Source organism: Leucopleurus acutus (assembly GCF_964270905.1).
Source record: "Leucopleurus acutus genome assembly, chromosome: 16".
NCBI lineage: Eukaryota > Metazoa > Chordata > Mammalia > Artiodactyla > Delphinidae > Leucopleurus > Leucopleurus acutus.
The window spans coordinates 56815201-56842734 of NC_139158.1; positions in this window are offsets into that span (position 1 = coordinate 56815201).

Below are 27534 nucleotides of genomic sequence, written 5' to 3' on the forward strand. Positions count from 1 at the left end.
AACATACAAACATACACAAAAAAACTTATGGTTACCAAAGGGAAAAGGAGGGTGGGAGGGATGAACTGGGAATTTAGGATTAACAGATATACACTACCATGTATAAAATACGTAAACAGTAAGGACCTATATTCAATGTCTTGTAACAACGTATATTTGAAAAGAATCTGAAAAAGAATATATATATATATATATATATATATATATACACATATATATAACTAAATCACTTTGTTGTAAGCCTGAAATATTGTAAATCAACTATAATTCAATTTTTTTAAAAAAGAGAAGAGGAGAAGTAGAGAAAGAGAAAAGGGGAATGAGAAAAAAAGAGAGAGGTGCATGGTGGGAAAGGAAATGAGAGAAAAGGCCTTCAGAAATATGAAGTGTTGGGTGTCATCTTCACAGGTTTTATACATAATTGGAGGGGGCTGGGAAGTTTGGGATGAGAGACCTGCATCCTGTTTGTGTGGGACAAACACCCCCCACTCCCAGAACTGGTTGAATACTGGGATTCTGGGCAAGGGAACAATAGGCTAGCCCTTGAGAAACTTGTTCATCTTCTGAGCTGGATGTCAGGAGTCCTCTCACAGGGCAGTGATTTGGGCTCCACTACAGGAGCTCCAGGCAGATTAAGGTCCAGAGATAGGGAGAGAGGCCCTTCATGACTCTGTCAGAGGCCTCATGTCCCTACCCAGAGGGAGGCTAAGACTGGATGCCTGCAGCATGCACTAATTCCCACAGATTCCTACCCAGGCCCTGGGTTTGCAGATTGAACAAGAGCTCACTCCTTTAGAGTCTGAGCTCAGAGGCTAGTCAATTGTCTTTGGTATAATTAGTATCATACCTACAGATTTCATCATACAATAATTATAATCCCATATTTTGCAAATAAAGGGTAAGGACTTGATTAAAGCTGTTGTGAAAAATTATCTAAAACTTGGAAATTAGAAAAAAGGATGACTATATGTCCTTTCAATATCACAAGGGAGCATAACAGACTTTCCCAAGGATTAATTAGGGGGATGCACCTTTGTTGAACTTGCTGTTTATCATTGTGTATGGCTGACTCTGTGAAGGATGTTCATGTCTTATAGTGCAGTTGGGTATCTAGCATTTTACTCCCACTTAACACCATAAGCCTAGTGACTTTATCCTTCTACTTAATCTCTCTGAAGGATTTTTGCCCTTTTATATTAGACTATTTTTGTTCAAATAATTGATGTCAACTTTATTGTTTGGTCTAGTTACTCAGCTAAAAGGATCTAGTTAGCTAAATAGGACCCCAAAAGTCTATATTTTAAAGTCTATTTAGCTAAAAGTATCCCCAAAAGGTAATTATGAGAATAAAATCAGTGCCCTAAAGACATGTTACTTATTTGAATCTCCTTATAAAGCAACTACAGGGATATGTCAACTGAAAAAAAATGCACAATCTTAAATTTTAGAAATTATGTTTTATTTGGTGGACTTTCTGAGGACTTCAAGCCCGGAAGACAGCCACTTATATAGACCTGAGGGACTGCTCCTAAGAGGTAAGGGAGGAGCCAGGATATATAGGGCTTTTTGCAACAAAGACCACGTAGTCAGAACATCAAAAGATTACCGTTAATTAAAGAAAACCAGATGTCCCAAGTTAATGAATTTAGCACTTTTCTATGTATGGAAAGATACAAGAGTCTGGGCCCATTGATATCATTCCTTTGATATGAAATCATACCTTAGCTATCTAGAGCCAGTATCCTGTTCTTTCCCATCCTGAGTCCCCTCGGGGTGCACCATTGGGGGTGGCTGAGAGCTTGGCAGTGGACAGCCTATTTGCCTCCATTCTGAGTTCCCTCAGGACTCACCATCATGGCAGATGTAGTGGCTTGATGGCTGCAAAATCCTTTGTTTACTGATATGGCAGGCAACATTTTTCATTCACAGATTCAAAGAGAGGGAGAGGTATCTTTTTTTGCATGCAAAAGGAAGAGTGGAAAGGCACAGGAAACACACTTCACCACCTTCACAGCTCTCCTCAAATTGGATCTATCCAGGACCATTCATTTGAGGCAGGCACTGCAGGAGGATAAGAAAGGAAGAGAGTAACAATCTCCCCAGGCACAGGCAGGAATTGGAGGTGAAATTTAATTTGAGTGAGCCTTACCCTCATTAAATTAATTTATTGGGGGAAATGAATTGAGAAAATTTACCATTTGTTTGAGGATTCTGGAGATAAATCTCAACCCCTACTATGATTCCAAGACTTCTGGAAGCAAATTGATACAGAGAATTCTGGCCAAAATCCAGCCAGCCAGCTACCTGGATGTTTTGATGTCATTGTTAGAGGTTTGAATGGAACATTACCTGAGTTCAGAGAATCATTGATATAGTACACCAAGTTGCTAGTTGAAAATAAAAAATTTTTAGCCCACTACAATTGAAGTGACAAGATATTTGGGTTTGTATAGCCAAAATTGCAGTCTTGGTCATAACATTTCTGGGTCTAGTTTCTTCACTGGCAAACTGGGAATAAAAATACTAACCTTACTTCCCGCACATGGGTTTTGACAGATCACAGGAGAATAGAATGGCACTTTACACTATACAATGTTGTAACAATAACTCCATAACTACAATGAAAGTTCACATTTGATAGAGGAAAGAAGAGAAACATTCAGTAGTCACTGGCCCACAGCAGGGTCAGGACCCTCCCAGGCAGGCCTTGCAAAGACTCTCTGCCCTGGAGGTGGTGGGAGCTTCATCCTTGGCCATTTTTCTCCAAGGCCCCATCTGTAGTGAGCACTGGGGAGGATACAGTTTTGGGGGAGCATAACTTTCAGAGTACTCACCCCAATCTTGCAAGTTTGAGACCTCAGTATAGCTTTACAATCACAGGCTTTGTAGGTTAGGCATATTGTTTATCTGACAATTCCTATTAAAACATGGTAGGCTTCTCTTAAGTTTGTTTCCAGTCGGCTCCATGTGCCAGAAACAATACCCTATATTCTTTCCCAAACATATTCCTCATGTCTGCTTTATTTTTTGCTTCTCAACCCATGCTTTTTTTTTCTCAATGTAATGCAACTATGTAGAGAACAACTGAATCAACGGGTCTGAAGAGACAACATTCTCAGTCTGACCCTTGCCACAGGTCTGAATCCTTTGGTCTACTGGAAAGTCCTAGTGAGATTTTGCTATTCAAATAAGACCAAGTCTTGTTTGGTCTTATCTCTTAAACTATTTAGGGTCCAGCAACAGTAGGTCTTTCTAACACCTTAAGGCCTTTAGTCTCTGAACTTTCTCTATTCCTTCACTCTCTGCTTGCAAACCAGACAAACTTGCTTGAGCTCATCTCTTTCTTGTAATACTGAATACCTTACTAAGCCCAGCAACAACCAAGACACACTCTTAGTCTAGTTATTACAACAACTTCTACAGAGCCACAGACTCAGTGAATATGTGATCTGTCTTCCAAGTCATCACAGGTTTTATTTTAACAAAAGTTTTGCCATCACAACATGAGTCTCCATCTTTCTTCCTGCTAAATGTGTTACCTCACCAACTGCTGCCTGATTAAGCTAGTGCCACACAATTTTAGTTTTTTGATTATGGAAGCATTTCACTTCAGAGTACAAATACTTGTGCTGACTTGCCTAGGGTAGACTGTGATAATAAACAGACTCCAACATGTAATGGCTGAACACTTGGACATGTTTTTCTCATTCACAGAATAGTTTGAGGAGATTCTAGACCAACAGGGAGGTGGTGTGTGTATGTGTATGTGTGTGTGTGTGTGTGTGTGTGTGTGTGTGTGTTTCTGCTCCACACAGTCATTTTAGGGACCAATGTTTTATATGTCTTCCATGGCATCATCCTATCATCCCATCAACTGGAAGGGAAAAGAAGATGTAGGAAGATTTTATGGGCCAGGACCAGAAGTGCATAATCACTTTAGCTCACATTCCATTAGCTGGAACTCAGTCACATGGGTACAGCTTCAGGGGACCCTGGGAAATGTAGTTTAGCTGTGTGCACAAGAAGAATAAATGGGTTTTTATAAACAGTGAGCAGTGTGTTCTGCAATGCCCCTCTCTGAGACAATTCATCCGTACATATGAAGGGGTGCTGACCTCACAGGTCTATGGGGGTGAGAAGGTGAGACAATGTTGTGGGACACCACTCTGAAATGTTAAGCTGTGGATGAAACATATTGGGGGTAGCATAGTGAAACATCAGGTAAAATATAACTGAACAGAAAAACTATCTCCACATGGGCTATGTGAGTAACTTTTCCTCTTGCTTTAGACTATTCCCTTATGGAAAATGATGCCTACCCATCATCACAAATAACCTCCAGACATTTGTTTATATGCATAAATGCACCATACATCTAGCACATAATTTTCGTGTGTCTTTCATAAATTATCATTGAGAAAGAATGTGTCAGTTTTTTACACAAGAGCTTTGACAATAATGTGATGCCATAGCTATTTCCAGATACTTTGTCTACAGTAAAAAAATGAACTAGAAAAGTGAGCTGTCACTTTGGCAGTATGGTTGTGTAACACATGCCCTCATCTGTGCCAACCTGTGCTCTGTTTCTTAATAGTCTGGTGGTGGAGTTCCACCCTGCAGAGTAAATGTTAGGGAGTGTATGTATTCCAGTGCTTTTTGATCTCAGGAAGGCTCCAGCGTGGGTGCAGAGATGAAGGGGAATCTTCTGGTAAATTTCTGGGATGAGAGAAGGAGGTAACCCTTGTTTTTGGAAACACCTGAGAAGTTAGAAAAATCTAGTGTTGGTGGGGAGGTTTCTAGGAAGAAAACACAAGTAGTTAAATGACAGGTAAACAAGCATTTGATTAAAGTTTCTGTATTTAAAAAAACAGTCTCTGTATTTGAAGGATAAGAAAAGACTTTTGTGACATGCAAAGTCATATTGTAAGCAGTTCTTTACAGTAAACCGCCCTCAGCAGGAATCCCCATTTCCAATCACTTTAGCAAAGCTATATTGTAACTAACTTTTAAGCCAGGCACCCCCATGCTCTACTCAACTCCTGCCCAAGCATATCTTTCAAATTTTTAATCACACAATACCTTACTAGTGTTGACTTAAAAAAATATATATGCACAACGTGAGAGTTGTGAGTTGTTTTATTTGGGGCAAAATGAGGACTGCAGCCTGGGAAACAGCTTTTCAGTTAACTCTGAGAAACTGTTCCTCAGAGGAGAGGGGAGGAGCCAGGATATATAAGAGTTTTGCAACATGAGCAGGTAATTGGGACCTCAAATTTTATTGTTAAATAAAGAAAACCAGATATCTCAAGTTAAGGAATTTAGTGCTTTTTATGTATGGGAATGTGCAAGATTCTGGGCTTACTGAAGTCATTCCTTTGATATACACCTTAGCTATCAGGAGCCTGTATTTTCACAGCCTGAGTTTCCTCAGAGCTCACTGCAGGGAGTGGCTGAAGTCTGATGGCTGCTAGATGACAGGCCTTCTTTTCAGCCCTGAGTTTCCTCAGGGCTCACCAGTTCATGTTGGAGGGCTGCAATCATTTGTGACTGTGACATCCTTTGTTTATTGATATGTCAGGAAATATTCCATTTATAAATATTCCATTCCATTTATATATATTCCATTTATCACTAGTCAGTTCTTCCATAGTTCAAAGAAGTAGAAATGAAGAATAAGTAATTGACAGATGGCCAGATATCTTCCCTAGCTTCCCATTCAATATTATCCTGAACAAACTCTGGACCAAGATAACATCTAGAGGAAGATCACAAGGAGCCTGCACTCGGTGGGTGATGGTGATGACTTTGACCCCCTATCTCAATGATTAACTGAGATTACTTCCCTCCTTTACTTTAAAACTTTCATGGTCTAGCAGAATTTTTGGAGATGGTCTTTGGGGATGCTTGTTAGCACAAACTCCTTTGCCCGATGCATAGTAAGTCCAAACAAACCAAAATGTCAGAGTTTGGAGCATAGAAAAGTTTATTGCAGGGCCATGCAAGGAAATGGGTGGCTCAAGCTCTAAAAAGCTCTAGCTTTCCAAAGGGTTTCAGTAAAGCATTTTTGAAAGCTAGGTGAGGCAAGGAGGGGGGGGTCACAGGGTATGTGATCAGCTCATGCACAATTCTCTGATTGGCTGATGGTGAGGTAACAGGGCGGTATCACAGGGGTTAACATTATCAGTGGTTAAGCTCCAGGAAGACTGGGGCTATGTGCTCATGGTCATCAAGTAGTTAACTTCTATTTGGAGGGGGGTTTTCATATCTGTAAAACAACTCAGGAAACGTGCATCAAATACTTTTATCTGGATACTTCAGAGAGGAGCTAAAGCAGAGGATATGGGGGAAGAGCCTGTCCTGGGAAGGTCCCATAGGGACCTGCTCAGTTATATGCTGAGTCCAACATCTCCCCAGATGGCCAGTATTCTGATTAAGGGCACCTTTCTCCTCTACCATTTATGAATATGTAATTGATTTTGTAAGTGGCAAGCAGCAGGACCCAATTCATTAGGTAACAATATGTAAAAGATGGATTTAATTTTATTCATTTGATTATGAAACAATGTTTTCACTAAGACCCCCCCCCTTCTTCCTGAGACTTGTTAGCACAAAAATTGAAAGGTTTTATATACCTTCCCAGTATAAAATGAGGTATCAGTGTGTGTGTCTGTGTGTCTGATTTTAAATCATACAATTCTTGTCTTTCTTTTCCTCAAGGTCATAGAGGAGTATGGGCAAATAGTGACTATTTTAAGTTCTTTTTTTCTTTAAGTCAAAGTGAAGTATGTAACTTTAGCCTTAAACTATGTTTCCTTGTCCAAATATGTGCATAGTGTGTGTGTGAGAGTAATTATCCTGCAAAAAATAAAAACAAAAAAGTAGATGGATCAGATCAGTTTTCAGAGATATGTGATTTCTTGTGTTAGTACTAATATTACTGGTGTTTTTATTACTATTAATTGATGTAAGTGCTAGTATTAGTGTGAGACAATTGAAGTGAATGACCTCAAAGGAGTAGACCAACCCTAAGGTTTATGCACTTTTTTAACATGTATGCCCATTCATTTCCACTTTTACTCACATTCAGAAGGAGAGACAGCATTTTAGGTGGAAGAAACAGCACATGAAAAGGCTGGGAGGTAGAAATTGAAACAGGATGGAAGGGGGTAGTGCACAACATTTAAAAGAATGTCATAGCCATATGACACACAAAAAAAAAAACTGGTTAGAACCAACTGGTCCAAGATGGCAGAAGATATGTCTTCCAGTAGACCTTGAGCCTCATTATATGCTCATTGTAATACATTAGCATGCTAAATGACACAGCACCATAACAGTTCTGAGGCTCACCATAAAAGGTCAAAAAGTGGGTGTGGCCCATTTCCTGGAAATCTCTGCCCCTTCCCTGAAATAGTTGGAATAATCCTCCCATTCATTAGCCTATGAAATTACCCAGCCCATAAAAACTAACCACACCATACTTTGGGGGCCTCTTGTCTTCTGAGATGGCCCATACTCTGCCTGTGGAGTGTGTTTCTCTCTAAATAAATCCACTTCTTACCTGTTACTTTGTCTCTCACTGAATTCTTTCTGCAATGAGACATCAAGAACCTCAAAGTCACTGGGGACAAAATGAGTCTTTGATGGCCAGGGGACTCTTGTGGGAATTTGCTCACCTTGGGTCCTTGGTTAAGACTAGGATTGGGGGTGTCAAGTAAAAAAATATTCACAACCTAAAAGTTGAGAGTTATGTTTTATTTGGCAGGAATTTTTAGGACTTCAGCCCAGGAAGGCAGCATCTCAAGTATCCCTGAGAGAACTGCTCCAAGGAGGAGAGGAGAGAGCTAGTATATATAGGAGTTTTGCGACAAAGGGCAGGTAGTAGGAGCAAAAGACTACCATTAATTAAAGAAAACTAGAAATCTCAAATTAAGGAATTTAACACTTTTCTATGTATGGGAAGATGCAAGGGTCTGTGATCACTGAAATCATTCCTTTGATATGCACCTCAGCTATCTGGGGCCAGTATCCTGTGTTTTCACAACCTGAGTTTCCTCAAGGCTCACCAGCTCACCACTGTCTGTGGCTGCAATCACTGATAACTGTGACATCCTTTGTTTACTGCTCTGGCAGCCAATATTCCATTTATCAGGGGGCAACCCAGAAGTACGCTGTGTGGACCTTCTTGAGGTATGAGTCTCAGAATTGCCCATATTTGATCTCCCCCTTGACTCACCAGCATGGTCAAGGTTGCAAAGATGCATTCACGAGGACCAAACCAACATTTGCCATGATTTCAGATTGCTCCCATCTCTATGTCTCTAACTATTTGTTTTGTCAATAAAATATTGACATTACATGCTCTCCTGGAATTTAATAGATACCAAGCCTGGCTCACTTCTACATACCCTGCAGAGATAACCCAGCAACACTTTTACAAACATTACCATTTATAACCAGCATTTGTAATGATAAACATAATACCCTATGCTATAAAATGTGGTTTTGTTTTTAAGTATTGATATTTTCAGACATGCTCTCTTCTTTGAGCCTTATATTGCTAGAGGCAGGCAAGAGTGGTACTCCCCATTTTTTCAGAGATGAAGCAATTTAGAGCACAGCCTAAAGAATTAAATGACTGGCATGCAGTCCTAAGTAAGTTAGAGGCACAACCAAGAATAGAACAGAGATCTAAATTTCCCTTCCTGCCACACTACACCTTTGTGTACATTTTTTAATGAGGAGTCAGATTTTATTTTAAGCCACTCCAGAGTCCTTAATTGGCATCTTGTTTTAATCATGCCACTTAACATACTGAATTTATTAGTTATGAGGAGATTGTCAGTTAAGTCACTCAGGAGAACAGCACTTGAACTAGGCTTTTAATTGGGCTGGTGAAAGATAAATTAAGCATAACCACATGTGATTTTTTTAAATGATTCTGTTAGGTAGATAGAGCTAGCTTTTACCCCTGCACATTATAGATATTAATCATCTTTTGTTCCCAATATTTTTCATATTCTTTTCCTTTTGTTTGCCTCCCCTGCTAGAGGTTCAATGTTTCATGGAGTGAAAACTTGGATTATTTCATGATCTTATCATGCAAAAATACTGGATTTACTTTATTTAGCACACAGGAGCAGTCTTTAAACATTTGCATCTTTTCCTCTTTCTTGCATAGCAGAACAGAAACCTAGGCAAAGCTTGTGGTCTGGAATTTGGATTAAGAGCAGTATGTGTAGCCCAGCACAGACCCAAAGTGGAGATTAGGAATAATCCTGTCGACTGAGAAAAAATGCACAACCTGAGAGTTGAAAGTTATGTTTTATTTGGCAGATTTCCTGGGGACTTCAAGCCCAGGAAACAGACTCTCAGATCACTCTGAGGGACTGCTACTAAGAGGTAAGGGAGGAGCCAGTATACATAGGTGTTTTTGCAACAAGACCAGGTAGTCAGAACATCAAAAGATTACCATCAATTAAAGAAAACCAGCTGTCCCAAGTTAAAGAACTTACCTCCCCCCATTCCCTTTAAAAACTGTCATGGCTGAGCAAGAGCTACAGAGTTGGTCTCTGGAAACAATTCTACCATCTCCCCAGATTTCTGACTTTTCTGTTTAAAACACCTTCTACTGACACTGAAATTGAAACTGCTAGGTGGCATTTCAGGGGTCTCCGAGGAGCTCTGGTTCTTTATGTCTCAGTGCGTAAAGAATTCAACCAGAGACAAAGTGATATATAAGAAATGATTTATTAGAATAGGATGCTTGTGAGGCTTACAAGTGTGTGGGTGAGAGGGTGCTGTGCCCCGAGAGGAAAAGTGGGGAGGGGTAAAAGGCCACTTTCCTCCTCATCCTTGAGTAGACATCATGCTTCCATCATCATCTCCTCCTCCAAGTTGGGCAGGGGAGTTTTCTTGTCCTTACATGGTCAAGCCAGGACTCTCATGACAGTATGAAAAAAATTATTTCAGGTCTCAGTACAATGAGGGTCTTTCACTTTGAAATGTCACCCTTCCAAAAATTATTGTTTTTTTATGTGTGCTGAGAGCACATCCTAGGGGTCATTAACTTACTGAGCTCACTGGGCAGGATGTGGGTTTCATGCCACCATTGTTTTGGGGCATATCTCATGCTTCTGTTGCACGGTTTTGTTGCTAAGCAAGCCTGCTTGATTGTGTGGTTAAGCAAACCTGCTTTCTTGAGTGATCATTAACTTACAGGGGTCTCCCATACTTTTATCTTTTGTAATGCTCTTGTTTTAAAGTCTGTCTTGTGCAATAACAATATATCCATATTCTCTGTCTTTTAGTTAAAGTATACATCATTATATTTTACTCTCCTTTTCCTTCTAACTTTTCTATATCTTTATACTTAAGGTGCATTTCTTGTAAGTAGTAATTTGTTTTTTTTAACCTAGTCTCACAATCTTTGTCTTTTGATTAGAATATTATCTGTAGATTTATATTTAACGTTATGCTTGAGTCTAAGTGTGTTAACCTATAATTTATTTTCTATTTAGCTCACCTTTGTTCCTTTTTTTACCTTTCTTGCCATTCTCTGATCACATTGCAATATGTGTTACTATTATTTTTATTATAATAGTATTTCTCATTCCATTTCTCCCTCTCCTTGTTAGTTTTGCAATCTGTTATTTTTTATTGTTAGCCTCAAAATTACAGCATTTATTCTTTACTTAGAATCTACCATACATTAGTATTTTGCCATTCCCTGGACTATTCAAGGGCCCTAGAACACTTTAACTCCATTTATTTCCTTTTATATTCTATTTCTTTACCAACTTTTCAAGAATATTTAGACTATTTGTTTTTTAATTTTTGTTACTAATCTTTCTATGACATCACATTCTTTTTTGTACTTATGTTTGCTTCATCTTTCTATTAGTTGGCATACAATTTTAAATAATTTTTTTCAAGGATTTCTGACAGTTATGTTTTTTGAGCCTGTCAGTATCTAAACTTGGCTTTCTCTTTCCTTCCCACATGAATATAATGTGACATTTACAAACTTTAACCCTTAATAATAATTTGATTTTGTTTTTAATCATAATACTTAAAGGAGTTTTTTTTTTAGTGTAGTTCAGATGTTTTCCAGTTTTTGTCTAGGTGGAGATCTCTTCTCATTTATTTTACCTGTTACAGTTCTGTATGTATTTGTGCCTTTTAAGTGACAAGCTCCATGACAAAGATAACAACAGAATATAAAATTGTTGCTTTCCAGGAACGTAAAGGAGTATACTTGGGGGAATAGATAAATAAAATATTTTTTACAATTTAGTAGATCAAGGACCATCATATGGGAAACAAAGGGCAGCATGAGATCACATACAATAGGCACAAAGCTCAGATGGGGGTCTCAGGTAGTGTTTCCTGGAGGAAATTTGAGACTTTTTCTAAATCACAATAATTTCTGGGCATTATCATTATTATTACTTATAAATTTAGCCTCTGCTTCTCTGACAGGAACAATGCTAGTAATTGTAACAAACATACCTTTGTGCTCATGGTTGGGACCCCCGACCAGTCAACCTAAGAGGGACTGTCTTCTCAACCACTTAGCACAGGTGGAGGATCTTCAAGTTAGAACTGGAGGAGTTGTGACTTAATATTATCTGTGGCAATTAGTGACTGGAAGATTGTTCATTGGTCTCAGTACATACAGCTGATTAAAGAGTGAGGTTTCTTTTAGTTGTTGTTTGTTTTTCTGATGAGGACCATTTTTTTAAAGTCTTTATTGAATTTGTTACAATACTGCTTCTATTTTATGTTTTGGTTTTTTGGCTGCAAGACATGTGGGATCATAGCTCCCTGACCAGAGATCATACCCTCACCCCCTGCATTGGAAGGCAAATTCTTAGCCACTGGACTGCCAGTGGACCACTGGTCCCTAGAGTCAGAGTTTTGAACTGTGCAGTATCCCCTAACTGCTCCATAGATTTGCTGAAACCCACCTCTGTGGCCGATTAAACAGAGTGTGATAATGATTTCTATGATATCTTCAAATGCACTTACAGCCAGCCATGCATGACTTCTTAGTTTGCACATTTCTCACCCTGTTCCCCCAGCAATGCTTGTTTACAAAGATTGATGAGGCTAAAACAAATAATAAGAATCATTGTTTGTCTTAATTTGGGTTTTCCCAGAAGACCTTCAGACAAGGTTTGGAAAGGTGCAAAGAATGCCATCAAGGGAGTGGGGCAGCAAGACAGAGAAGGGAATGCAGCCGATGTGGGGGAGTTATCAGGACAGCTACCACAATAGGCTGGTAGGGAATGGAAACTCTGGTAGCAAGTGTAGAGCACACACCTCACAGTTCTTTCACCCAAAGAGCATGAGAGGGACTTCCCTGATGGTGCTGTGGTTAAGAATCTGCTTGCCAATGCAGGGGACATGGGTTTGAGCCCTGGTCTGGGAAGATCCCACATGCCACAGAGCAACGAAACCCATGTGCCACAACTACGGAACCTGTGCTCTAGAGCCCAAGAGCCACAACTACTGAGCCTGTATGCCACATCTACTGAAGGCACATGCCCAAAGCCCGTGCTCCACAAGAGAAGCCACCACAATGAGAAGCCCATGCACCACAATGAAGAATAGCTCCCCACTTACCCCAAGTAGGGAAACCCCATGCACAGCAATGAAGAACAAATGCAGCCAAAACTAAATAAATTCATTAATTAATTTAAAAAAACAACATAAGATCTGGGGTATTTATACAGTCATTGGTTGAGGGCTGTCCTCAGCACTTGCCATGGGCCTGCAATGGGTGTGGGCAAAGGATCTCCCCAGGAGACCTGAAGAAATCCCTCACACAGAGGAACGCAGATACTGGCAGCTGGAAGTGGGCTGGGGCTCTCAGAAGTGGGGTGGCTCAACAGATATGGACAGGGTCAGTATTACTCCTGGTTCTTCATGCTTTTTACCCAACATACACCAGTCCTTATAGAATAAATTCTTAAATATAAAACCATCCACTTTTGGATCCTTGAGGAAAAAAATAAACATGTTTGAGTTGCTTAAGCTGCACCATCTCTGTCCTCTACCTGGACCATACAGCAACTCATGAATACAATCAGCTTTTGGTATCTGTGGGTTTCACATCCATGGATTCAACCAACCACGGACTGAAAATAAAAAAAATTCCAAAGAGCAAAACTTGAATTTGCCATGATGGCAACTATTTACATAGCATTTACAATGTATCAGGTGTCAATATTATAAGTAATCTAGAGATGATTTAAAGTATATGAGAGGACTCTGATACCAAAACCAGACAAAGATAATATAAAAAAAAGAAAGAAAATTACAAACCAATATCACTGATAAATATAGATGAAAAAATCCTCAGCTAAATACTAGCAAACAGAATCCAACAACATATGAAAAGAGTCATACACCATGATAAAGTGGGATTTATCCCAGGGATGCAAGAATTTTTCAATATACACAAATCAATCAATGTGAGACACCATATTAACAAACTGAAGAATAAAAACCATATGATAATCTCAACTGATGCAGAAAATCTTTTGACAAAATTCAACACCCATTTACAATAAAAACTCTCCAGAAAGTGGGAATAGAGGGAACCTACCTCAAGATAATAAAGGTCATATACGACAAACCCACAGCAAACATCATTCTCAATGGTGAAAAACTGAAAGCATTTCCTCTAAGATCAGGAACAAGACAAGGATGTCCACTCTCGCCACTATTATTCAACATAGTTTTGGAAGTCCTAGTCATGGCAATCAGAGAAGAAAAAGAAATAAAGGAATACAAATTGGAAAAGAAGTAAAACTGTCACTGTTTGTAGATGACATGATAGTATACATGGATAATCCTAAAGATGCCACCAGAAAACCACTAGAGCTAATCAATGAATTTGGTAAATTTGCAGCATACAAAGTTAATGCACAGAAATCTCTTACATTCCTATACACTAACAATGAAAGTTCAGAAAGAGAAATTAAGGAAACAATCCCATTCACCATTGCAACAAAAAGAATAAAATACCCAGGAATAAACCTACCTAAGGAAGTAAAAGACCTGTACTCAGAACATTATAAGAAACTGGTGAAAGAAATCAAAGATGACACAAACAGATGGAGAGATAGACCATGTACTTGGATTGGAAGAATCAATGTTGTGAAAATGACTATACTACCCAAAGCAATCTACAGATTCAGTGGAATCCCTATCAAATTACCAGTGGCATTTTTTACAGAACTAGCACAAAAAAACCTTAAAATTTGTATGGAGACACAAAATACCCCTAATAGCCAAAACAATCTTGAGGGGGAAAAAACACAGCTGGAGGAATCAGACTCCCTGACTTCAAACTATACTACTAAGCTACAGTAATCAAGACAATATGGTACTGGCACAAAAACAGAAATATAGATCAATGGAACAGGATAGAAAGCCCAGAGATAAACCTATGCACCTCTGGTCAACTAATGTATGACAAAGGAGGTAAGGATATACAATGGAGGAAAGACAGTCTCTTCAATAAGTGGTGCTGGGAAAACTGAACAGCTACATGTAAAAGAATGAAATTAGAACACTCCTTAACACCATACACAAAAATAAACTCAAAATGGATTAAAGACCTAAATGTAAGACCTGACACTGTAAAACTCTTAAAGGAAAACATAGGAATAACACTCTTTGACATAAATCATAGCAAGATCTTTTTTGACCCACCTCCTAGAGTAATGGAAGTAAAGCCCAAATTAAAAAAATGGGACCTAATGAAACTTAAAAACTTTTGCACAGCAAAGGAAACCATAAAGAAGATGAGAAGACAGCCCTCAGAATGGGAGAAACTATTTACAAATGAACCAATGGACAAAGGATTAATCTCCAAAATATATAAACAGTTCATGCAGTTCAATATTAAAAAAACAAACAACCTAATCCAAAACCGGGCAGAAGACCTCAATAGACATTTCTCCAAAGAAGGCATACAGATGTCCAAAAAGCACATAAAAATCTGCTCAATATCACTAATTATTAGAGAAATGCAAATCAAAACTACAGTGATGTATCACCTCACACTTGTTAGAATGGCCACCATCAGAAAATCTACAAACAACAAATGCTGGAGAGAGTGTGGAGAAAAGGAAACCCTGTTGTACTGTTGGTGGGAATGTAAATGATAGAGCCGCTATGGAGAACAGTATGGAGTTTCTTTAGAAACCTAAAAATAGAACTGTCATATGACCCAGCAATCCCACTACTGGACATATATCCAGAGAAAACCATAATTCAAAAAGACACATGCACCCCAATGTTCACTGCAGCACTATTTACAATAGCCAGGTCATGGAAGCAACCTAAATGCCCATTGACAGATGAATGGATAAAGGAGATGTGGTACCTATATACAATAGAATATTACTCAGCCATAAAAAGGAACGAAATTAGGTCATTTGTAGAGATGTGGATGGACTTAGAGACTGTCATACAGAGTGAAATAAGTCAGAAAGAGAAAAGCAAATATCGTATATTAACACATATATGTGGAATCTGGAAAAATGATACAGATGAACTGGTTTGCAAGGCAGAAATAGAGATACAGATGTAGAGAACAAACATATGGACACCAAGGGGGGAAAGCTGGGGTGGTGGCGGGATGAATTGGGAGATTCAGATTGACATATATACACTAATATGTATAAAATAGATAAGTAATAAGAACCTGCTGTATAAATAAAATAAGATTCAAAAAAAATTTAAAAATAAAGTATATGGGAGGGTATCCATAGGTTATATGCAAATGCTAGAGACTTTAGCATCCATGGCTTTTGGTATCTGCTGAGGGCCTGGAACCAACCCCCCTGGGGATGCTTTGGCTACGTAGGGATGACTATAATTCAAGAGAGCCCCTGGAGCCATCTTTTCTTACCCAGTCTTCCTCCCCACCCCCCCACCCCCCAGAGCTAACTATACTACCTTTGGCATGGCCCATATGCAACCAAACATTCTGGGGGGGAAAAATCTACTCTTTCATGGAGGAAAAAATTATTAAGTAGCTCCTGGATGCCAGACACCATGTAGAGCTCTCAGCAGGACAGTCAACCCCACTACAGTTACAGTATTTTCTGTTCTTTTGACATTCACACGCAGCCTCCTCCCTCCTGTAGGTTCCTATTGCAACAAATCCATGATCCTGGACAATACTCTTATGCTTAGTTGTACATTCTACCCCTAAAATTTCCAGCAGCAGTTCTTCAAACTGTTGTATTTGCCCTCATAACATATGGCATTATGGTGTAAATGATTGGAACAATATGAATAGTAAAGTAGAATTCAGGACTATTTCAAAATTTGTATTATAAAATTACCATTTGTTTTATTTTTTATATATATATATATAAATTTACATTGTAAAATGCACCTTTTTGCTTGACCACAGAGTTTTTTTTAATTAAAAAATCTGAAATAACACAGCAAATAACAAAAATTATGTCAGAAAGATGAATATATGCAATCTATATTCTTAAGCAAAATTATAACATAACTAGAAACTAATAGCAAAAGATAAAACTACTTTTATGCACACTCTTTTGAATACTTTTTTTTTTTTTTGGCCATGCCACACAGCGTGCGGGATCTTAATTCCCCAAGCAATGATTGAACCCAGGCCCTCTGCAGTTGAGATCACAGAGTCCTAACCACTGGCCACCAGGGAATTCCCTTGAATAATTATTTGACTAAGGAAGAAATCAAGGGTATGAAAACAGCTAATTGAAAAATAATGAGAATCAGGATAATTTATATTTAAAATTATGGGATATGCATAAAGTTGTTCTCAAGTAATTTGTAATGCTAAATATATTTCTAAAAGTGAAAGCAAGAAAATAAATTATTTTAAGTAAAAAAAATGAAAAAATTATCCAAGGAATTAAAAAGAAATAAATTAAAATCATAAAATTAAAAAATAAATAAACCAGCAGCAGGAAAACAAAGGCATGAAGAGATAGTGAATCCCAGGAAAGTGTTTTTACAAAGAATCAATAAAATGGGCCAGCTGCTGGAAAATCTAATAAGAAAACCCCATAATCAAAAGAAAAAAAAGGGATAGAATTTATATAGAAGTTACAAAACATAATAAAATACATACTTGATTTCTAATAAATTTGGAAAATCATTGAAATAGAAATTTTATTAAGAAATTTAGATGACTACAATTAATTGACTCAATAGGAATTATCTTATTAAATCACTTGAGAAAATTAAGAACGTTTTTAAAGAATTATCCCCTCAACCCCAGACAAGCTCACTATAATATTAAACCATTATAAAGCAATAGTAATTCTGAAAGTTTTATTCTGGGAAAGGAGTTCATAGATTGTGCCAGCGAGAATTCTTTGGCAGCAAGTAACAGAAAAGCCTGCTTTAAATGGACTAAAACATAAGGACATTTATTGACTTATATAACAGGAAGTCCACAGGTGTTGGCTCCAAGCACAGCATAATCAGTGCTTCAAGTGTCATCAAGGAGCCTAGTTCATACCAGAACTCCCCTTGGCATCCTGGTTGTGCTGGCTTTGCACTTAGCCTGGCCCTAGTGTAGTTGCAAAGCAACATCATCAGTTTCAAGCATCTGGACATGATAAGATCTGGAGAAAGGAAGAACCTGCATCTTCCTTGGGTCTCCTTTAAAGAGTGAGAAACTTTTGCCAGACCAGCAGATACTGTTTCACATCTCATTGGCCAGCTTTGGTCACATGTCCATCCTGAAAGGGAGTGATTAGATAATCATAGGCATTGGGTAGTCAATTATTTAAACCAATAGATTCTTAGAATAGAGAATCTGTGTCTATTTTGGGTATTTCAGGAGCATTTTAAGCTTTTCCACATAAAGTTTTAGTTACTTCTTGTTAAGTTTATATTTTGATATTTATATCTTCTGCTGCTATTATAAACAAAATCATCTCTGTCATATTTTCTAATTCACTGCTGTTGTTATATATGAAAACTATGGATTTTTACATATTATTTATACCATATTTATTTACTTTAGTCTCTTTTTGTTCATTGAGGTTTTTAGTTAATTCTTTACGATTTCCCAGGTAAGAGTCATACCATCCACAAAGAGTGATAATTTAACCTTCTCTTTTCCAGTGTTTCTACTTGAATATTTTTCTTTTGTCCAATAAGAGTAGCTAATACCTCCAGTGCAATGTTAAATGAAAATGGGCATCCGTATTGTGTTCCTTATTGTTTTTGTATTTATTAATTCCTTTTTTAAATGATTAAAAAAATTTAAGAATGGGTCAAATGCCTTTTCAGCATCAATATGTTAAATTATTTTTCTCCTAATATCTATTAATATTACTGCCTTTCCTAACACTAAACCATCCTTGCATTTCTGGAACGAATCCTTCTTGGTCATGCTCCTATTCTCTTAATGAACTGCCTGGTTCTAATTGTTGTTATATTTAAAACTTTAATATATATTTGTAAGTGAGATTAATGCATACTGTTTTTTTGTACAATTTTTCCATGTTTTGGTGTCAATGTTACACTCATTTAAAAATAATTTTGAACTTTTTATTATTTTTTTAAAGCCCAGCTTAGTTAAATAACATTCTAGTGATCTATTTTTCAGAGTCTTGGTAGAATTCTTATGTGAAACTATCTGGGCCTGTGTGTATCTTCTATGAGTTGATGGAGGCTTATTCATTTAAAGCTTTCTCTATTTCTTTAATAGAAATTGGTACATATAGTTTTCACCTATATGATACATGTGTTTCTTCTGGGATTACGTTTAGTGAATTATATTTTCCTTGAGAATTATTTATTTCATCAAGTTTTAAAATTTCATTTACATTTGCATATTCAAAAATCCAAGCTACTAGCATAGAATTGTACAAATAAGTCTAATTTTAAAATTTTACTTTGTTGCTGATGCTATTTGTTTTATACCTTTTCTTGCTTTGTGTTTGTGTTTCTTCTCTTTTTGCTTGATTAAATTTTCTATTTGTCAAATTTATTGATTTTTTCTTTTAAGAGTAATAGATTTTAATTAGTGAATTCTGTTTTTCTAACTTATTCATTTCTGCTTTTATAATTATGAAGTCTTCCTTCTTTTAGTTTATTTTGTGCTTTCTTTTTCTTTTAGTTTATATTGTATATTTCCCTAATTATTTCAAGTTGGATATTTAATGCATTGATTTTCTTTGTTTTGCTTTTATTAATATAAACATTTAAGACTAAAATTTTTCTTTGAGCTCTGCTCTGATTTTGAACCATAGTTCTGGTGTTTATTTTAATTATCATTAGTTTCTGGAAACAATGGGTGTCTTAACTCAGGCTGCTAAAACAAAATATCATAAGCTGAGTGGCTTATCAACAACAGAAATGTATTTCTCACTGTTCTGGAGGCAGGAAGTCTGAGACCAGGGTACCAGCATAGTTGGATTGGTGAGGACTCTCTTCTGGTTTGCAGATAGCTGACTTCTTCTTGTATACTTACATGGCAGAAAGAAGGTGAGCTATATCTGGCCTCTTCTTAAAAGGGCACCAATCCCATTTGTGAGGGCTTTACCCTCATGACCTAATTAATTCTCAAAGGTCCCACTTTCAAGTACCATCACACAGATTTTTAGATTTTAACATATGAATTTTGAGGGAGCACAAACATTCAGTCCATAGCAATAGATAAAGATGAACACACTTGCAAGTCCCCTGTGTATTTTGTAAAATGCAGATGCTGACTCAGTAGGTCTGGGACATCTGAGAATCTTTATCTCTAACAAGCCCAAAGAGATGCAGATGTTTCTGTCTACAAACTACTATTTGAGTAGCAAGAGTTTAAAATAGGATTTTAAAAAAATTCTCAGGGTTTTTTTCCTGATGTTATTAATATCTAGTTTTATTGCAATGTGATCAGAGAATGTTGTCAGTATTGTTTCTGGTTCTTAGAAATTATTGAGCTTTTCCTGTGGGCTAATATGTGGCCAATTATCATGAATGATCACGTGGACTTGTGAAGAATATATATTCACTCTAGGGTACAGAGTTCCATCTATATTTACATTATTGTTTATTTTGTTTATCCTTAGTAAATTTTTGTTCACTTGGTTTGTCTTGGACGAAAAACATTGAATTAAAATCTCCTAATGTTAGCTTTTATTAATATAATATTACTATTTTGGTCTAAATACAATTCTATGTTCACATTGTTATGCTTATACAAATATTATTCACAATTGAGCATTGTAGCTTACTACAATGGGTGTGTGTTTTTTCCTTACTTTTCATTTTTCTTGAAGTTAGATTGCCTTGTTTTTAATTTGCTTAGACTTCTTTTCACATTTTGTTAACTCTCACTACATCTTCAAGTAGCATCTCAGTATGATTTTCCAAAAAACCAGTCACACTAATATATGGTTTCTATTTCCTTCTTGGAGATGTGTCCTCTGGAACCTCCATTGTCCTCTTCTCTGAGTTGGTAACACATTAGGCCTGATGAACAGCTGTAATATTGAGACTTCTCATTACTGTCATCTTCAAATTTGCTTTGCCCTTCTCTTGTGTTGGAATCTCTGTTTCTCAAATCTCATCTCTTCCTCTGTCTTGGTTTATTCTCTCTGTTTGATGGAACACAGAGTGGGGCCTTGATCAAGAGGACAAGCATAGAGTCTGGTTTCTAGTGCTTGGGAACTTGGTCTGGGGGCTCTGTACAAATAAAATAACATTATTATACAATAGTAAACAAGTTGTCTACAAGATGGAGGGAGCATGATGTGAGTAGAATATTTGTATCAGGTTATGCAGAAAGGCAAAAACATTTGGGAAAAATATACTGTCCTTGTAGATAGTTTTTATCTAGGACTTTGTAACCTCCAGGATCACCTCTGTCAACTTTTGGTGTGTTTAGTCCAAGCATTATACACCTGGCAGTCACAGTTGGACTGTTTGGGTTGTGTGCTAGCTTGTCAGAGCCCTGGACTACAGATGGTCTTGCAGGAATCTGTGACTGTTTGATTAGCATGATTCCTGAGTAGAGATAGCCTTGCTCTGCTGTTAATTTACCTGCAGGCACATGGACAACCACATTCTCTTTGGAAACTGCCAAAAGACTTGAGTGTTTTAATCAGTTGACACCGATATCCCACACCCACTCCCCAAGCAAACATTCCTGGGCAGTTATTTAGACATTTAATTTGAGCTTCCAATATTGTCCTTAGATTTATAAGAAGTTAAGTCATCATCCTTAGAAAGTTGATCCATTCCTTGAATCCATCTTAGGCAAACTGGGCCCCCAAAAAAGGAAGTGTCAATGTGAGTGAAATGAAGAAAATGTCAGGACAGAGCAAGCACTCCACCAGTGTGGAATAAAAGATGCAGATGATGAGAGAGCATGGAAATTCCATAAAATATCAAGGAGTTGTTTAATAAGCCAAAGTTAGAGACTTTTTGCAATAAGTACTCACTCAAGTTGAAATAGTGTGGGCTGGTCTTGCACTCTGAAGTGTTCATGGAATGTGAGGTGGGTTGACCCCATAGAAGAATTCACCTACAGGCATTTGAAATGTGACCCACCACATTTGTTTTACAAGGACTCACTGGCAGAACAGGGGCTAAAGGGATTTGTTACTTCCCTCAAAGAATTAACAATCTAGGCTAAAAGACAGACAGGTCAACACATAAGATTGAATGTAACCAGGGCTATAAGAAAGAACAAAAAAGAAATTCCTTTTGACTGAGAGATTGGTAAAGTCTTCATAGCAGAGGTGGCATCTAAATTGAACCTTGAAGAAAGACTAAGAATTACTGAAAAAATGCAGCAAGAGGCTTCTCAGCTAAGGAAAACATTATCCCAAGATCTGAAGTGTGAAAGGGCTTATCCTATTTGGTGAATGGTTAATGGCTTGGAGTTAGATGGTCCTTGAATTTGTTTAATGGCTAACACTTTCTTCTCAGTCTCATTTCCTGAGAAAATGAGGCTGAGAAGGAAGTATAGGGCAAGGTAAAGAGGACCATCCTTAGGAATTCTGAATTCCATGTTTAGTATCTTAGATTTTAGTATAGAGGGCAGATTGAGTTTCTTCCTCTTTATAGAGGGAGTTATGGCATAATCAGATTTGTGTTTTGGAAAGAATATTCTGTTAGTTGATTGAAGAAGGGAAGATTAGGAATCAAGAAGTCCACTTAGGAAGGCAGGGCCATGAAACAAGTGTATTCTCAACAAGCTCCCAAGAGATGTTGAAGCTGCTGGTCCTTGGACTGTACTGAGTAGGGAGTTGTAGATTGTAACCAAATAATCAAGGATAACTGAGACACTAGGAAGCCCCTTTGCGGGCAGAGACTGCGGGTGGCGGAGGAGAGCACAGCAACAGGGGTGCGGAGGACAATGCGGAGAGATTCCCGCACAGAGGATCAGTGCCGATCGGCACTCACCAGCCCGAGAGGCTTGTCTGCTCACCCGCCGGGGCGAGCGGGGCTGGGAGCTGAGGTTCCGGCTTCGGTCGGAGCGCAGGGAGAGGACTGGCGGCGTGAACACAGCCTGAAGGGGTTAGTGCACCACGGCTAGCCAGGAGGGAGTCCGGGGAAAAGTCTGGAACTGCCGAAGAGGCAAGAGACTTTTTCTTCCCTCTTTGTTTCCTGGTGCGCGAGGAGAGGGGATTAAGAGTGCTGCTTAAAGGAACTCCAGAGACAGGCGCGAGCCGCGGCAAACAGCGCGGACCCCAGAGACAGGCATCAGACACTAAGGCTGCTGCTGCCGCCACCAAGAAGCCTGTGTGTGGGCACAGGTCACTATCCACACCTCCCTTCCGGGGATCCTGTGCAGCCCGCCACTGCTAGGGTCCCGGAATCCAGGGAAAACTTCCCGGGAAGAACGCACTGTGTGCCTTAGGCTGGTGCAACCTCACGCTGGCCTCTGCCACCGCAGGCTCGCCCCGCATCGTGCCCCTCCCGCCCCCCGGCTTGAGTGAGCCAGAGCCCCCGAATGAGTAGCTCCTTTAACCCCTTCCTGTCTGAGCGAAGAACAGACGGCCTCGGGCCACCTACACGCAGAGGCGGGGCCAAATCCAAAGCTGAGCCCCGGGAGCTGTGAGAACAAAGAAGAGAAAGGGAAATCTCTCCCAGCAGCCTCAGGAGCAGCGGATTAAATCTCCACAATCAACTTGATGTACCCTGCATCTGTGCAATACCTGAATAGACAACGAATCATCCCAAATTGAGGAGGTGGACTTTGAGAGCAAGATCTATGATTTTTTCCCCTTTTTCTCTTTTTGTGAGTGTGTATGTGTATGCTTCTGTGTGAGATTTTGTCTGTATAGCTTTGCTTTCACAATTTGTCCTAGGGTTCTATCTGTTCGTTTTTTTGTTTTTTCACTTAAAAATTTTTTTTCTTAATAATTATTTTTTATTTTAATAACTTTATTTTATTTTATCCTCTTTCTTTCTTTCTACTTTTTCTCCCTTTTATTTGGAGCGGTGTGGATGAAAAGCTCTTGGTGCTACAGCCAGGAGTCAGTGCTGTGCCTCGGAGGTGGAGAGCCAACTTCAGGGCACTGGTCCACAAGAGACCTCCCAGCTCCACATAATATCAAATGGCAAAAACCTCCCAGGGATCTCCATCTCAACCAACACCCAGCTTCAATCAACGACCAGCAAGCTACAGTGTTGGACACCTTATGCCAAACAACTAGCAAGACACCAATTAGCAGAGAGGCTGCCTAAAGTCATAATAAGTCCACAGACACCCCAAAACACACCACCAGACATGGACCTGCCTACCAGAAAGACAAGATCCAGGCTCATCCACCAGAAAACAGGCACTAGTCCCTTCCACCAGGAAGCCTACACAACCCACTGAACCAACCTTAGCCACTGGGGAAAGACACCAAAAACAATGGGAACTATGAACCTGAAGCCTGCAAGAAGGAGACTCCAAACAAAGTAAGATAAGCAAAATGAGAAGAAAGAAAAACACACAGCAGATGAAGGAGCAAGATAAAAACCCACCAGACCTAACAAATGAAGAAGACATAGGCAGTCTAACTGAAAAATAATTCAGAATAATGGTAGTAAAGATGATCCAAAATCTTGGAAACAGAATAGACAAAGTGCAAGAAACATTAACAAGGGCCTAGGAGAACTAAAGATGAAACAAACAATGATGAACAAAACAATAAATGAAATTAAAAATACTGTAGAAGAGATCAATAGCAGAATAACTGAGTCAGAAGAACGGATAAGTGACCTGGAAGATAAAATAGTGGAAATAACTACTGCAGAGCAGAATAAAGAAAAAAGAATGAAAAGAACTGAGGACAGTCTCAGAGACTTCTGGGACAACATTAAGTGCACCAACATTCAAAGCATAGGGGTTCCAGAAGAAGAAGAAGAAAAAAGAAAGGGACTGAGAAAATATTTGAAGAGATTAAAATTGAAAACTTCCCTAATATGGGAGGGAAATAGTTAATCAAGTCCAGGAAACACAGAGAGTCCCACACAGGGTAAATCCAGGGAGAAACATGCCAAGACACATATTAAACAAACTGTCAAAAATTAAATACAAAGAAAACATATTAAAAGCAGCAAGGGAAAAACAACAAATAACACACAAGGGAATCTCCATAATGTTAACAGCTGATCTTTCAGCAGAAACTCTGCAAGCCAGAAGGGACTGGAAGGACATATTTAAAGTGATGAAGGAGAAAAATCTACAACCAAGATTGCTCTACCCAGCAAGGATCTCATTCAGATTTAATGGAGAAATTAAAACCTTTACAGACAAGCAAAAGCTGAGAGACTTCAGCACCACCAAACCAGCTTTACAACAAATGCTAAAGGACCTTCTCTAGGCAAGAAACACAAGAGAAGGAAAAGACCTACAATAAAAACCCAAAACAATTAAGAAAATGGGAACAGGAACATACATATCAATAATTACCTTAAATGTAAATGGATTAAATGCTCAGACCAAAAGACACAGACTGCTGAATGGATGCAAAAACAAGACCCATATATATGCTGTCTACAAGAACCCACTTCAGACCTAGAGACACATACAGACTGAAAGTGAGGGGATGGAAAAAGATATTCCATGCAAATGGAAACCAAAAGAAAGCTGGAGTAGCAATTCTCATATCAGACAAAATTGACTTCAAAATAAAGACTATTACAAGAGACAAAAATGACACTACATAATGATCAAGGGATCTTTCCAAGAAGAAGATATAACAATTGTAAATATTTATGCACCCAACATAAGAGTGTCTCAATACATAAGGAAAATACTAACAGCCATAAAAGGGGAAATCGACAGTAGCACATTCATAGTAGAGGACTTTAATACCCCACTTTCACCAATGCACAGATCATCCAAAATGAAAATAAATAAGGAAAAACAAGCTTTAAATGATACATTAAACAAGATGGACTTAATTGATATTTATAGGACATTCCATCCTAAAACAACAGAATACACATTTTTCTCAAGTGCTCATGGAACATTCTCCAGGATAGATCATATCTTGGGTCACAAATCAAGCCTTGGTAAATTTAAGAAAATTGAAATTGTTTCAAGTATCTTTTCTGACCACAATGCCATGAGACTAGATATCAATTACAGGAAAAGATCTGTAAAAAATACAAACACATGGAGGCTAAACAATACACTACTTAATAACGAAGTGATCACTGAAGAGATCAAAGAGGAAATCAAAAAATACCTAGAAACAAATGACAATGGAGACACAACGACCCAAAACCTATGGGATGCAGCAAAAGCAGTTCTAAGGGGGAAGTTTATAGCAATACAAGCCCACCTTAAGAAGCAGGAAACATCTCGAATAAACAACCTAACCTTGCACCTCAAGCAATTAGAGAAAGAAGAACAAAAATACCCCAAAGCTAGCAGAAGGAAAGAAATCATAAAAATCAGATCAGAAATAAATGAAAAAGAAAGAAGGAAATGATAGCAAAGATCAATAAAAGTAAAAGCTGGTTCTTTGAGAAGATAAACAAAATTGATAAACCATTAGCCAGACCCATCAAGAAATAAAGGGAGAAGACTCAAATAAATAGAATTACAAATGAAAGAGGAGAAGTAACAATTGACACTGCAGAAATACAAAAGATCATAAGAGATTACTACAAGCAACTCTATGCCAATGAAATGGACAACATGGAAGAAATGGACAAATTCTTAGAAATGCACAACATGCCAAGACTGAATTAGGAAGAAATACAAAATATGAACAGACCAATCACAAGCACTGAAATTGAAACTGTGATTAAAAATCTTCCAACAAACAAAAGCCCTGGACCAGATGGCTTCACAGGCGTTTTCTATCAAACATTTAAAGAAAGCTAACACCTATCCTTCTCAAACTCATGCAAAATATAGCAGAGGGAGGAACACTCCCAAACTCATTCTACGAGGCCACCATCACCCTGATACCAAAACCAGATAAGGATGTCACAAAGAAATAAAACTACAGGCCAATATCACTGATGAACATAGATGCAAAAATCCTCAACAAAATACTAGCAAACAGAATCCAACAGCACATTAAGAGGATCATACACCATGATCAGGTGGGGTGTATTCCAGGAATGCCAGGATTCTTCAATATACGCAAATCAAACAATGTGATACACCATATTAACAAACTGAAGAAGAAAAACCATATGGTCATGTAAATAGATGCAGAGAAATCTTTCGACAAAATTCAACACCCACTTATGATAAAAACCCTCCAGAAAGTAGGCATAGAGGAACCTTCCTCAACATAATAAAGGCTATATATGACTAACCACAGAAAACATCATCCTCAATGGTGAAAAACTGAAAGCATTTCCACTAAGATCAGGGAAAAGACAAGTTTACCCACTATCACCATTCTTATTCAACATAGTTTTGGAAGTTTTAGCCACAGCAATCAGAGAAGAAAAGGAAATAAAAGGAATCCAAATTAGAAAAGAAGAAGTAAAGCTGTCACTGTTTGCAGATGACATGATACTATACGTAGAGAATCCTAAAGATGCTACCAGAAAACTACTAGAGCTAATCAACGAATCTGGTAAAGTAGCAGGATACAAAATTAATGCACAGAAATCTCTTGCATTCCTATACACTAATGATGAAAAATCTGAAATTAAAGTCAAGAAAACACTCCCATTTACCATTGAAACAAAAAGAATTAAATGCCTAGGAATAAACCTACTTAAGCAGACAACGGACCTGTATGTGGAAAATTATAGGACACTGATGAAAGAAATTAAAGATGATACAAATAGATGGAGAGCTAAACCATGTTCTTGGATTGGAAAAATCAACATTGTGAAAATGACTCTACTACCCAAAGCAATCTACAGATTCAATGCAATCCCTATGAAACAACAAATAGCATTTTTCACAGAACTAGAAAAAAAAATTTCACAATTTGTATGGAAACACAGAAGACCCCAAATAGCCAAAGCAATCTTGAGAATGAAAAACAGAGCTGGGGGAATCAGGCTCTCTGACTTCAGACTATACTACAA